Raw genomic sequence first — 15,906 nt, forward strand, 5'->3', positions numbered from 1 at the left:
GCATCCTTAAGGGTCTCTCCAAGTCAATTTCCCAATCATGCATATATTTAAACTTTTGATCCTACTACTACTACTTATCACTTCTATAGCGCTACAAGGCATATGCAGCGCTGTACACCATACATGAAAAGACAGTCCCTGCTCCAAGAGCTCACAATGATCCTCCTCCCATTGAGGCTCCTATAAATTTGAGATATCACCCTCTTTGGTACTGTAGGACCCAAAAGATTTTCAAAAAGCATTTTTCCTGAGTCCAAATCGGCCAGTATACCTGAGATAAGGAGGTAGAGTTTAACCTACAAATAGGGAAACACATCTTGAGCCAATAATCCATAGCATTCTTGCAATTCCCCAAAAGCTTTTTACCTTCTTGTGTATCCTATCATAAAATTGTCACACATCAAGCCCCTCGCCTCCCATCTTCTAAATAAAGCTTGCTCCCTCCCAGGACAAAACTCTAAATTATAGAGCAGTAGAGTATACCAAGAGTATTTCCTGCCTCACGCATACCGAGCTGAATTTCAATGTGAATGTTTGTTATTGTAAAATGAATGGAACTGTGAATGGGGAGGAACAAGTTAATAGGCATGATTATTGCCAGACAAGATTGCTGCTTTGCTTTGATGTTCTAATCAGCGGCAGGTGAAGAGATGAGTTGCTTGCCTGCATTCTTTATTAACATTGCAACAAAGTAAATAATGGCAGATAAAGACCTGAACGGTCCATTTAGTCTGCCCAACAGTCACACTCCTTATCAATTCATGATTAAACCAACAATGAATGTGATATAAAATACTTGATCATTGTCTTTCTTTCTCATTTCTGGGACATAGACCATAGAAGTCTGCCCAGCATTGGCCTTAGGTTCCAACTACTGGAGTTGCTGTTGAAGCCCACTCCAGGCTATCCAAATCCATCTTGTCATTTGTGGAACACAGACTATAAATGTCTGCCCAGGACTGTCCTCACATTCCAATTACTGGAGTTTCCATCGGAACCCTCTTCTGTAAATCCTAAACCAGATTGCCATGTTTGGGACATGGACTGTACAAGCCTGCTCAGCACCGGTCTTAGTTCTTCACAGCCATAGTCGTCATCTAAGCACCACTCAATACAAACACACATGCAGTTTTGGTTTTTGTACCATTCATTTGTAATTAGAGATAATCTGTGTTCATCCCATGTCTTTTTGAATTTCGTCACCATTTTTGTCTCCACCATCTCCCTCAGGAGGGCATTCCAGGCATCAACCACCATCTCCGTGAAAAAGAATTTCCTGGCATTACTCCTAAGTCTACCACCCTGCAACCTCGATTCATGTTCTTTAGTTTTACTGTTTTCCCATCTGTGGAAAAGATTTGTTTCTATATTAATATCTTTCAAGTATTTAAACATCTGTATCATATCTCCCCTGTCCCTCATCTCCTCCAGTCTCTTCTTGTATGTCTTTTGGTGCAAGCACCATACCACTTTTGTCACCTTCCTCTGGACATCTTCAAGTCATTTTACATCCTTAGCAAGATATGGCCTCCAAAACTGGACACAGTACTCCAAGTAAGGCCATATCAACGAGGGGCATCAACACCTCCTTTCTTCTGCCGATTATGCCTCTCTATATACAGCCTAGCATCCTTCTGGCTAGGGCCACCACCTTATCACACTGTTTCATCGCCTTCAGATTCTCGGACACGTCACCACAAGGTCCCTCTCCTTGTCTGTGGATATCAGCCTCTCACCTCCTAGCACATACAACTCTCTTGGATTTCTACTCCCCAAGTGCTTCACTCTGCACGTCCTTGCTTTGAATTTTAACTGTCAAACATTAGACCTTTCTTCTAACTTTTGCAGTCCTTTTTCATGTTTTCCACTCCCTCCAGGGTGTCCATTCTGTTACTTGGTATCATCCACAAAACGGCAAAACTAACTTTCTAATCACTCACCAATATGAATCAGCCCTAGTTTCTAATCCACTTCACCACTCTGGGTACTAACTTCAGCCTGTTGAGTTTATTCCAGAGCCTTCTATGAGGAACCGTGTTAAAGGCTTTGCTGAAATCTAAGTAGATTACATCTAGCGTACGTCCTCTATCTAATTCTCTGGTCACCCAGTCAAAGAATTCAGTCTGATTTGTTTGGCATGAGTTACCTTTTGTAAAACCATGTTGCCTCGGATCTTGTAACCCATTGGATTCCATGAAATTCACTATATTTTCCTTCAGCAATGCTTCCGTTACTTATCCAGTAACTGAAGTGAGGCTTACTGACCTGTAGTTTCTAGCTTCTTCTCGTTCACCATTTTTGTGAAGATGTACTACATCCGCTCTTCTCCAATCTCGTGGAACCTCTCCTGTCTCCCATGGATTTATTAAATAAATCTCTGAAAGGACCACCAGAACCTCTCTGAGCTCCCTCAATATCCTGGGGATGGATCCCGTTGTATCCCATGGCTTTGTCCACCTTCAGTTTTTCAAGTTGTTCATAAACACTTTCTTCTCTGTTCTCATGTGGAGCCGATCCTGGCCCTTCTCCAGGTTTTTCCTCCTTGAACATAGAACAGAAGTATTTGTTTAGCATGTTCGCTTTTCCCCATCACTCTCTACATAGTGGTTTACAGCATCTTTCATTCTTACAGTTCCATTTTTAGCCTTCCTCCTTTCAGTAATATACCTGAAAAATTTTTTATCTCCCTTCCTTACCTAGACATTTGTTTTTTACTTGTGCTATCGCCAGATGTATATCTCTCTTGGTTTCTTTCAGTTTCATCTGATGACCCTTGTCTCGAGTTTTTCTGTATTTCATAAACGGCAACTCTTTTGCTTTTATTTTCTCAGTCACTTGTTTGTAGAACTATATTGGTTTCCTTTTTCTCTTGCTTATAACATAGTAGATGACAGCAGAAAAAGACCTGCACGGTCCATCCAGTCTGCCCAACAAGATAAACTCATATGTGCTACTTTTTGTGTATACCTTACCTTGATTTGTATCTGTCATTTTCAGGGCTCAGACCGTATAAGTCTGCCCAGCACTATCCCCGCCTCCCAACCACCAGTCCCACCTCTGCCACCCAATCTCAGTTAAGCTTCTGAGGATCCATTCACTCGGAACAGGATTCCTTTATGTTTATCCCATGCATGTTTGAATTCCGTTACCGTTTTCCTCTCCACCACCTCCCGTGGGAGAGCATTCCAAGCATCCACCACTCTCTCCGTGAAAAAATACTTCCTGACATTTTTCTTGAGTCTGCCCCCCTTCAATCTCATATCATGCCCTCTAGTTCTACCGCCTTCCCATCTCCAGAAAAGGTTCGTTTGTGGATTCATACCTTTCAGATATTTGAACGTCTGTATCATATCACCCCTGTTTCTCCTTTCCTCCAGGGTATACATGTTCAGGTCCGCAAGTCTCTCCTCATACGTCTTGTAACGCAAATCCCATACCATTCTTGTAGCTTTTCTTTGCTTCAATTCTTTTTACATCCTTAGCAAGATACGGCCTCCAGAACTGAACACAATACTCCAGGTGGGGCCTCACCAACGACTTATACAAGGGCATTAAAACCTCTTTTCTTCTGCTGGTCACTCCCCTCTCTATACAGCCTAGCAACCTTCTACTTACGGCCACCGCCTTGTCACACAGTTTCGTCGCCTTCTTACAGCTTCTTTTAGCCTGGACCACTGTCCTTCCACTTCTTGTTCGTTCTCCCAGCCCATCAGCTCCTTCCTCAGGTATTCCCTCATTTTACTAAAATCAGCACGCTTGAAATCTAAGACTTTACTACTACTACTACTTAACATTTCTAAAGCTCTACAAGGGTTATGCAGCGCTGTACAATTTAAACATAGAGGGACGGTCCCTGCTCAAAGAGCTTACAATCTAAGAGACAAGTGAATGGTCAGTCTGATAGGGGCGGTCAAATTGGGGCAGTCTGGATTTACTGAATGGTAAGAGTTAGGTGCCGAATGCAGCATTGAAGAGGTGGGTTTTAAGCAAAGACTTGAAGATGGGCAGGGAGGGGGCTTGGCGTAAGGGCTCAGGAAGGTTGTTCCAAGCATAGGGTGAGGCGAGGCAGAATGAGCGGAGCCTGGAGTTGGCGGTGGTGGAGAAGGGTACAGAGAGGAGGGATTTGTCCTGTGAACGGAGGTTACGGGCGGGAACGTAAGGGGAGATGAGGGTAGAAAGGTACTGAGGGGCAGCAGACTGAGTGCATTTGTAGGTAAGAAAGAGAAGCTTGAATTGAATGCGGTATCTGATTGGAAGCCAGTGAAGTGACCTGAGGAGAGGGGTGATATGAGTATATCGGTTCTGGCGGAATATGAGACGTGCAGCAGAGTCCTGAACAGATTGAAGGGGGGATAGATGGCTAAGTGGGAGGCCGGTGAGGAGTAAGTTGCAGTAGTCAAGGCGAGAGGTAATGAGAGCGTGGACGAGAGTTTGGGTGGTGTGTTCAGAGAGGAAAGGGCGAATTTTGCTGATGTTAAAGAGGAAGAAGCGGCAGGTCTTGGCTGTCTGCTGGATATGCGCAGAGAAGGAGAGGGAGGAATCAAAGATGACTCCGAGGTTGCGGGCAGATGAGACGGGGAGGATGAGGGTGTTATCAACTGAGATAGAAAGTGGAGGAAGAGGAGACATGGGTTTTGGTGGAAAGACGATGAGCTCGGTCTTGGACATGTTCAGTTTCAGGTGGCGGTTGGACATCCAGGCAACAATGTCGGATAAGCAGGCTGATATCTTTACCTGGGTCTCAGCGGTGATGTCTGGTGTGGAGAGATATAGCTGGGTGTCATCAGCATAGAGATGATACTAAAAACCATGAGATGAGATCAGGGAGCCCAGGGAAGAGGTGTAGATTGAGAAGAGAAGGGGTCCAAGGACAGATCCCTGGGGAACACCAACAGAAAGGGGAATAGGGATGGAGGAAGATCCATGAGAGTGAACTCTGAAGGTGCGGTGGGAGAGATAGGAGGAGAACCAGGAGAGGACAGAGCCCTGGAACCCAAATAAGGACAGTGTGGCAAGAAGTAAGTCATGATTGACAGTGTCAAAAGCGGCGGATAGATCAAAGAGGATGAGGATGGAGTAGTGGCTGTTGGATTATTTGTAGTAAATAATTAGCAGATTTTAGTACACACAGCTTCAGCTTTAGAAATGTTAATTTCTTTCTTCATCTCTCTCTCATTCACCCCTGAATAATTCACTGCTGAGTCACTTTAAAGTTGAAGTAACAAAACATCTGTTTACTCACAGTTTGTAGTTTGATTATAATCAGACAGGCTTATATATACATATTACTATACATTTGTATTGTCAGCTCCTTCCATGTGCTTAGATGGTAATGGATGCTCACACCACCATAGATCCTCTCAGGTTAGGAGAGATCATGAGCTCCATGTGCTCCATGTGCTGCATGTGCTGCATCTGCTGTGTCTGACCCCCACAGGAAGTTGCATAGCTATGTGACCTCTCTAAGTAATTCACATCAGAGGTCACAGAGTAATCACAGAGAAATAATAGGTGACAGGCAATGCATGTAAAATACAATTACATTCCAACAAACCCCTTCTCATGCATAACTGTCATGCAATTATTTATTCATACAAAGTCCAAGCTTTATACGCAGATTCACAAAATGTTCTCTGGGTAACGGTTTGGTCATAATGTCAGCTGTCATCTCACTGGTGTGACAATAGTGTAGACTGATGACCCCTTCTTTTGCCAACTCTCGCACGTTGTGGTATTTCGTTGCGATGTGCTTAGTGCGTGACTGAACCTTGTCATTCTGTGACAGACGGATGCAGCTCTGATTATCTTCCATTAACTGGATTGGTCTCTGTTCAGCTATTCCGAAATCCAGCAAAAGTTTTTCAATCCACATCAGTTCTCTGCACGCTTCCGATACAGCCACGTATTCAGCTTCTGTAGAAGACAAACTCACAATACTTTGTTTATGACTGGCCCATGAAATTTGTACATTTCCATACATAAACACATATCCACTTGTGGATTTATAATCAGAATGATCCCCTGCCCAATCTGAATCACAGTAACATATTAGTTTTGGATTACTATTGGCTGAAATCTTTAATTTACAATCAATGGTACCCTTTAAATACCTTACCATCCTTTTAACTGCAGTCCAATCTGATTTGGTAGGTGAGCTGACCCTTCTGCTCAAAATTCCTACTGCATTTGCTATATCAGCCCTGTATGTGGTAGCTAGATATAAAAGCTTACCTATGGCTGATCTATATTGGATGTTATCTGGTAAAGGTTCTCTTACTGTTTCATCCTTCAGAAAATCAGTGATCATGGGAGTGCTTACAACTTGGGCATCTTGCATACCTAAACTTTCAATAAGCTCATTTATTTTCTGCTTCTGGCTTAGAAGATAAGAACCATCATTTTGTTTCTCAATTTCTATACCAAGATAGTATGACACATTACCCAGTTCTTTTATCTCAACATTGAGGTTTAAACACTTTACAATGTCCTTGTACTCTTGCTCACTTTTGCTTGCAATGAGCAGATCATCAACAAAAGCTAAAATGTATGCATATTGTCCATTTGTGCACCTAGTGTACAAGCATTTATCTGCTTCACCTTGCTTAAATCCTAAATTTGTCAATATTTCATGCAATTTTTCATTCCAACATTTTTCACTTTGCTTTAATCCATAAAGACCTTTGTTTAATTTACACACTAGCTGTCTTTGTTTTGTATTTATGAAACCTGTTGGCTGTTCCATGTACAAGTCTTCAGTTATATCTCCGTGAAGAAACGCTGTTTTCACATCAATGTGGTTGACTTGCATGCCTTTTGAGACTGCAATGCTCAGAAGTGTTCTTATTGTCGTGTGTTTCACTACAGGTGCAAACACTTCATCAAAATCTTCTCCATATTTTTGAAGATATCCCTTTGCCACTAATCTGGCTTTATACCTTTCCACTTTTCCTTGTGCATTCCTTTTTAACTTGAATACCCATTTGCATCCTATAGCTTTCTTGCCAGGAGGTAATTTTGTAAGAATCCAAGTATTATTTTTATCCAATGCATCAATTTCTTCTTGTGCAGCTTTATGCCATTCAGCAGCTTCTTCTGCTGGCATTTTCTCAATCTCATCCCATGTTAAGGGCTCTTGAGCTTCTGCTGACTTTGTTAGGTAAGACAGTCTTGGGGGTGGAACACCTTTGTTTTCCCTGGATGAGCGTCTGACAACAGGTTGGTCTGACCTTTCTGCATCCTCTAAATCTGAGAGTCCTTCTCCAATTGATTCCCCTTCTCCAACTGTACTGTCTTCTTCAATGATTCTTTCTGTGTCTGCTTCCTCTGCCTGTTCCTCGTTAGATACAGGTGAGTTGCTTTCAGACATCTGCCTTGGTATGGCATTTATATACACTGGCATGTCTATTATTGTTCTAGTTTCATATTCTGGATGATAAGGCTCATCTGGGATAATCCAGCCTTTATCAACCCTTTTGTTTTCATCAAAATATGTAACATGTCTTATGCCAACAATGCCAGTTTTCAGATTCAAAATTCTATATCCTTTGTGTCCTGGAGCATAGCCAACTAAAATGCCCCTTTCTGTTCTGGAATCCAGCTTATGCCTTCTTTGCTTTGGTACATGAGCATATGCTGTACTTCCAAATGTTCTTATGTGTGACAGGTTTGGCTTCCTACCATGCCATGTCTCATGTGGTGTGCGCTCAGCGCCTTTAGTTGGCATTCTGTTTTGTAGGTACACTGCTGTGAGAATGGCTTCCCCCCATAGTCTTTTAGGGAGATTGCTATCTGACAGCATACGTCTGGTCATTTCCACAAGTGACCTAAATTTTCTCTCTGCAACAGAATTTTGCTCTGGTGTATAAGCTACTGTTGTGATATGTTGAATGCCTTCTTGTTCTAGAAATGTGCGCATGCTTTGTGAAGTGAACTCACCACCATTGTCGGTCTGAAGAACCTTTGGTTTTCTTTCAAATTTATTGCTCACCATGGCTACGTATTTCTTCAGCATGTCTGTGACTTGACTTTTTTCTTTCAGCAAATAGGCCACACAATATCTAGAGAAATCATCCAAGAATATTAGCACAAATCTGTTATTTCCCAATGATGGGATATTAAACGGTCCACATAAGTCACTGTGTATTAAGTCCAGCACTTTATTACTCCTATTTCCTGTGTATGCAGGAAATGAGGGTCTTACACCTTTTTGAGTAACACAGTCTATGCATTTCTCCATTTTACCAGCATCTGCACTTATCTGAATGCCGGTGGCTAGTTGCTTACTGTAAAGATCCTGGATCACCTTAGAATCACGATGTCCCAGGCGGCGGTGCCAGATTTCCAGACTACATTTACCATCATTCTTCCTTACTTGCGCCATATGTGAGGCTTCACCTGAAATGTTCAGCTTATAAACATCATTATGCATAAAAGCTTCAGCATACACTTCATCATTTTTAGAGATTGTGCACTTACTGTTTTCAAAATGAATCACAAATCCCTTCTTATCTAATGTAGATACACTAAGCATATTGCAAACTGCTTGGGGAATATACAAGACATCACTTACAGGAATTTCTTTAACTTCATTAGACACTTTGCATTTTAAGAATCCAATACCTTTTGCTTGGATCTTAGCAGTCCCTGCGTTTGCAGTTTTAAGAATACCTTCCTCTGGACACATTTCCTGAAAGAAATTCTTACAATTGGTTAAATGGCATGTGCTCCCCGAATCCAAATCCAAGTACTTTCATTTGAATTATTATTTACCATAGTCAAAGATTTTTCTGCCATTAGAAAGCCCTTGTGTTTATCTTTGTCCTTCATACATTTCCTGGTTTGAGAATTCTTTAGTTCCATTGGCTTAGGTGAGCTAGAGGGAGTGTTTTGTGTTTCCTTACACCATTTAGATACATGTCCCTCCTTTCCACATGAGTAGCAAATCAGCTTGCCCTTGGGTGGAGTTTTCCCATAGCTCCGCCTTTCTCTGTTCTTTGCCAAGAAATTTGTTTCATTTCTCTCTGACTTGCTTTGAGAACACATCTCCTCAGAATCATTTATTATGCATTCCTGCCTTAGTTTTGATGTTGTCTGTTCAAAAGATTGCCCTTCAATGGCCTCATTTACAGACCTAAAAACATCAAACTTCTTTGATAGTGAGGTAAAAAGAAATGCTCTTTTCAATGCATCACACATGGGAATTCCAGAAAGTTCTAATTTTTGAAATGAAGACATAAGATGCATAATGTGATCATTACATTTACTTTTATCCCTTAATTTGGTTTCATTCAACTCTGCCAGCCAAATTGGTTGCTGCTTTGCATATGTAGTTGCATACATAGTTCTCAGTTTATATAAGATGTCCTTTGGTGTATCTTTTCCCTCCACTAATATGGCTTGTTTCTCTGAGAGAGCTTCCAAAAGCATGCACTTCACATAATAGTTTGCATTGTCCCATTCAGCCATATTTTCAGCTGTTCTGTCTTGGTCTAAGCATATATTTAATCCTTTTGCTCGAAGGAGACATATGAATCTTAATTCCCATTGCTGATAATTAAACTCAGTTAATTTAGGCACCTTGAGAGAATAGAACAATGGTGAATTTCTTCCCTCAGCCATTTTCTTAGCCTTCTGTCTGCTGTGTGGGGGGAGAGAGAGACAGACTGAATCTTTCCTTTAAAACTTAAGAGAAAAATGTGGCCTTTTTTTCTGCCTGGTAATATTTCTCTTCTTTTTCAATTCCTGGCCCTGGGCCCATAACCCTTTTGTTGGATTATTTGTAGTAAATAATTAGCAGATTTTAGTACACACAGCTTCAGCTTTAGAAATGTTAATTTCTTTCTTCATCTCTCTCTCATTCACCCCTGAATAATTCACTGCTGAGTCACTTTAAAGTTGAAGTAACAAAACATCTGTTTACTCACAGTTTGTAGTTTGATTATAATCAGACAGGCTTATATATACATATTACTATACATTTGTATTGTCAGCTCCTTCCATGTGCTTAGATGGTAATGGATGCTCACACCACCATAGATCCTCTCAGGTTAGGAGAGATCATGAGCTCCATGTGCTCCATGTGCTGCATGTGCTGCATCTGCTGTGTCTGACCCCCACAGGAAGTTGCATAGCTATGTGACCTCTCTAAGTAATTCACATCAGAGGTCACAGAGTAATCACAGAGAAATAATAGGTGACAGGCAATGCATGTAAAATACAATTACATTCCAACATTCTTTGCTTCAATTCTTTTTACATCCTTAGCAAGATACGGCCTCCAGAACTGAACACAATACTCCAGGTGGGGCCTCACCAACGACTTATACAAGGGCATTAAAACCTCTTTTCTTCTGCTGGTCACTCCCCTCTCTATACAGCCTAGCAACCTTCTACTTACGGCCACCGCCTTGTCACACAGTTTCGTCGCCTTCTTACAGCTTCTTTTAGCCTGGACCACTGTCCTTCCACTTCTTGTTCGTTCTCCCAGCCCATCAGCTCCTTCCTCAGGTATTCCCTCATTTTACTAAAATCAGCACGCTTGAAATCTAAGACTTTACTACTACTACTACTTAACATTTCTAAAGCTCTACAAGGGTTATGCAGCGCTGTACAATTTAAACATAGAGGGACGGTCCCTGCTCAAAGAGCTTACAATCTAAGAGACAAGTGAATGGTCAGTCTGATAGGGGCGGTCAAATTGGGGCAGTCTGGATTTACTGAATGGTAAGAGTTAGGTGCCGAATGCAGCATTGAAGAGGTGGGTTTTAAGCAAAGACTTGAAGATGGGCAGGGAGGGGGCTTGGCGTAAGGGCTCAGGAAGGTTGTTCCAAGCATAGGGTGAGGCGAGGCAGAATGAGCGGAGCCTGGAGTTGGCGGTGGTGGAGAAGGGTACAGAGAGGAGGGATTTGTCCTGTGAACGGAGGTTACGGGCGGGAACGTAAGGGGAGATGAGGGTAGAAAGGTACTGAGGGGCAGCAGACTGAGTGCATTTGTAGGTAAGAAAGAGAAGCTTGAATTGAATGCGGTATCTGATTGGAAGCCAGTGAAGTGACCTGAGGAGAGGGGTGATATGAGTATATCGGTTCTGGCGGAATATGAGACGTGCAGCAGAGTCCTGAACAGATTGAAGGGGGGATAGATGGCTAAGTGGGAGGCCGGTGAGGAGTAAGTTGCAGTAGTCAAGGTGAGAGGTAATGAGAGCGTGGACGAGAGTTTGGGTGGTGTGTTCAGAGAGGAAAGGGCGAATTTTGCTGATGTTAAAGAGGAAGAAGCGGCAGGTCTTGGCTGTCTGCTGGATATGCGCAGAGAAGGAGAGGGAGGAATCAAAGATGACTCCGAGGTTGCGGGCAGATGAGACGGGGAGGATGAGGGTGTTATCAACTGAGATAGAAAGTGGAGGAAGAGGAGACATGGGTTTTGGTGGAAAGACGATGAGCTCGGTCTTGGACATGTTCAGTTTCAGGTGGCGGTTGGACATCCAGGCAACAATGTCGGATAAGCAGGCTGATATCTTTACCTGGGTCTCAGCGGTGATGTCTGGTGTGGAGAGATATAGCTGGGTGTCATCAGCATAGAGATGATACTGAAAACCATGAGATGAGATCAGGGAGCCCAGGGAAGAGGTGTAGATTGAGAAGAGAAGGGGTCCAAGGACAGATCCCTGGGGAACACCAACAGAAAGGGGAATAGGGATGGAGGAAGATCCATGAGAGTGAACTCTGAAGGTGCGGTGGGAGAGATAGGAGGAGAACCAGGAGAGGACAGAGCCCTGGAACCCAAATAAGGACAGTGTGGCAAGAAGTAAGTCATGATTGACAGTGTCAAAAGCGGCGGATAGATCAAAGAGGATGAGGATGGAGTAGTGGCCTCTGGATTTGGCAAGGAACAGGTCATTACAGACTTTAGAGAGTGCTGTTTCTGTCGAGTGAAGAGGGCGAAAGCCGGATTGGAGTGGATCGAGGATGGCATGAGAGGAGAGAAAATCAAGGCAGCGGCTGTGAACGGCACGCTCAAGTATTTTGGAGAGGAAGGGTAGGAGGGAGATGGGGCTTTGAGTTTTGAGTGGCCGCCCTCCACTTCAGCTGTCATATCGAACCAAACCGTTTGATGGTCACTGCCGCCCAGGTGGGCACCCACTCAGACATTTGATACACTATCCCCATTTGTGAGCACCAGATCCAGCGTCGCTCCCTCCCTCGAGGGTTCCGTCACCATTTGTCTGAGCAGAGCACTTTGAAAAGCATATATCTGTCTACTTCTTTCTGATTCTGCAGACAGAACCTTCCAATCTACATCTTTTGATGTAAAGGTCAGTAGCCATTTTTATAGTTCCTTTCAGCCTGGAGAACTGTCTTTCCACTTCTTGTATGTCCTCCCAGCCTATCAGCCCTTTCTTCAGGAATTCTCCAATTTACTAAAGTCTGCATGTTTGAAATCCAGGACTTTGAGTTTTGAGTGGCTGTCCTTCTTTAGCTGTTATATCAAACCAAACTGTTTGATGATCACTACTGCCCAGGTGGGTACCTACTCGGACTTTAGACACACTTCCCCATTTGTGAGCACCAGATCCAGCGTTACTCCTTCCCTCATGGGTTCCATCATCATTTGTCTGAGCAGAGCAATTTGAAAGGCATTCAAGATCTCTCTACTTCTTTCCGATTCTGCAGATAGAGCTTTCCAATCCTCATCTGTCAGGTTGAAATCTTCCAGCAACAGCACATCCTCTTTCTTTCCCAACTTTTAAATATCTATAACCAGATCTTTATCAAGTTGCTCTGATTGTTTCAGAGGTCTGTGGACAACACCCATATAGACAGAGGTTCTATCTTCTTTTTTCAAGATGATCCATATCACATCTTCCTTTCCCTACGTTTCTACCATCTCTATCCTTCCTGAATAGGTTATAGCCCGGTATGTTTGCGTCCCATTCATGGGAATCACTGAACTATGTGATAGCAACAATATCTAAGTCTGCTTCTAACATCAGGGCTTGCAGATTATGAACTTTGTTGCTTAGACTGTGAGCATTGGTGGTCATTGTTTTCCAGCTACTTTTCAGAGGCAGTCCCATCTTCTATATAGTTTTTTGTTTAGTCTCACCTTTTACTGTGTCACTAAGAAGTGAATTGGTAAGATTGTTGTTTATATTGCTTTCTTTACTACTTTCATATCTTGTCTTTTGCTGGGAGTAACCACCAGAAGTGACCTGCTTCCATATGACACCCCCACTTTTTCTAGTTTAAATGCCTAGGAACATATTGTCTGAATTTCTCAACAAGGATTCTTTTTCCTGCCACAGTGAGAAGCAGCCCATTGTTATAGTTGGTTCTGGTTCCGCCACAGTTCATTTTTCTGGAGCATCACAATGCTCTAATGGAACAAAAGAATTCTATAGGGGCAACAGTTGTGAGGGCGGATGCTTCTGTGCCACATGCCTGTGCACTAACTGTTAGGGGTGTTCCAAGGGTGCCCCATACTTACTGCACACAAAACCTTTGTTGGTTCACCAAATACTGTATCTTGATGCCCCATGGCATTTAAAACAGTTGTCAATTTATCAGCCGAGGCGTAATTTACGTTCTGAATCAGCTATGCATCTGTCTATCAATGGTTATCCTGACACACATTATACAAGTACCAAAATGTCTGCATTCTCTATTGGTGTTCCATTGCTGTGGAATGCACTCCCAGGGGTAAAAACATATTTATTTGTGCAGGCTTTTCATGTAGTACAATAGTAGATGGGTAGCACATGAAAAGAAAGGTGGTTGGGCTGTATTTTTAAGAATAATTATTAACTGTACCTTGTATTGGGAGTTTAATGATACATAGTTGATGTGATGTATTTTAGTTTCTTTTCTGTTTTTCTAAGAGTATTTTTGATTGTAATCCGCATAGGATTTATGTAGAATAAAAATTTTAAAATAAATAAATGCAGGTACTCTTACCACCTCCTAAATAGGTAAGTGCATTCACACTATCTGCACCATGCAGTTTGGGTTAAATTGTATCAAATGGAGGTAACTGCAGCAAGAAGCAGATTTAAAAACCCTGGTAGATGCTGGCGCTAGAGGTATTTCATTGGTTACCAGTTTCCTTTAGGTCTAGTTAAGACAGGCTCTAAATATCTTGCTAAATTTTTTTAACTATGTAATGTGATCAACTGTTACAGTTCTTGCGCAAATGTCCTTGCACCACTCATGATTAGACTACAGTGTACTCGTCATTCTATGTGTGCCTATTTTATCCCAAGTATTTATTTATTTTACACCTTTATAGACCATTTAAATGAAAGTGGTTTACAAAAAAAACAAAAACATACAAAGTAGAATACATACCTGTTTAACAAGGCATACCCCCGTGTTTTATTTCCTTATTACTTATTTGTTTGAACCTAAGAAATTATAGAGTTTGTGGAAACAGATGAAGAATGCTCTGCAGCAACTTCCTTCAGTTACCACTGTACCGGCTGCAATAACCGATTAACCTTCCTCCCTCAGAAAATGTGAAGTGTAAGATTAACCATTTTGAGTTTTTCTTATTTTCATTAAGATTGTTTTCCTGATCTTGGATCTTCCAATTGTGGACAATTATGTAAATATATATTGTTGAGAGAAAATGTTTTCCTTTTTATATTAATTTCTGTATTTCCTTACATTTATGTGATAAATGTGAATGTAATTAAGTAAAAAGGCATACACCGCAGATCCAACTTAAATGCCTGATCTCTGCAACACAACAAAAGTAAAGTACTTAAAGGATATAACACAACTCTTCCGCTGACTGTTCCACATGAACCTTATCCTATCACAACTTCATTCTGTATTTGTTCACACCGGAGTCTGCAAACGCCTCTCCGGTACTATGTAAGCCACATTGAGCCTGCAAATAGGTGGGAAAATGTGGGATACAAATGTAACAAATAAATAAATAAATACAACGCCATCAGTAAAATACATGGAAAACATATACTACCATTTATTTATTATTTATTTTTTTAAACATTTGTATCCCACATTTTCCTACCTATTTGCAGGCTCAATATGGCTTACATAGATCCGTAAATGGTGAATACCAGTTCCGGAGAAGAGAAATACATAGTTAAGGTAGAGGATACAGAGTGAATTTGGTTAAAGGAAGGAAAGTTTGTCTTATAATAAGAATTGAAAGGTATTAGGTTAACTTCGTTCGTGAAGTCTCATTGATGTCTCATATCCATGACTTACATCAGAACTGCACCATTGTAACAGCCATCTTTACATAAATGCTTCAACAAAGAAAGAAGTTTTTAATATCCACTTAAACTGCAAAATTTCAGAGCACAATCTCAACTGGCCTTTTAAAGCATTCCATATAACTGTACCCCAGCCCAGTGGCATAGCCACAGGTGGGCCTAGGTGGTCCTGGGCCCACCCACTTAGGTCTAAGGCCCACCCAACAGTAGCACACATTTAGTGAAGACTTCTTCCAGATGGTAACAAAAACGTTACTCTCCAGGATACCGGCACCTGCGTATGTTCAGTTTTCAGCGCAAGCCTGCTGCAGACTGCCAAGGTGGAAAGAAGCGTTTTCCCACCCGCTGAGATATTTTTTGGGTGGTGGTTGGGGGGGGGGGGGATAACAATTGGTGCCCACCCACTTCTTCCCTAGGCCCACCCAAAATCTGTTGTCTGGCTATGCCCCTGCCCCAGCCACAGAAAAAGCGGCAGATCTAGTCTCACAATATCTTGTGTGGGACACCACATCAGATGACAAACTCGTTGTCGTCTCAGACCTCAGATTCCTAACAGGACGATACACAACAAAACTATCTTTCAAGTACTTTGGTTCAGATCTGCAGCCAGATAAACCACATGCTGTACAGTGGCATTACTAATTGTTGTTGTGGCACTTGCAGAGGAGAAAAGA

At 42.0% G+C, this 15,906-nt stretch overlaps 1 protein-coding gene across 1 annotated transcript in view; it reads left to right on the forward strand.

Moving 5' to 3' along the window:
• LOC115458881 (amyloid-beta A4 precursor protein-binding family A member 1-like) overlaps window positions 1-15,906 on the forward strand; it is a 113,364-nt gene that overhangs the window by 76,506 nt on the left and 20,952 nt on the right.

This window comes from Microcaecilia unicolor, unplaced genomic scaffold (genome assembly GCF_901765095.1).
Source record: "Microcaecilia unicolor unplaced genomic scaffold, aMicUni1.1, whole genome shotgun sequence".
Lineage (NCBI taxonomy): Eukaryota > Metazoa > Chordata > Amphibia > Gymnophiona > Siphonopidae > Microcaecilia > Microcaecilia unicolor.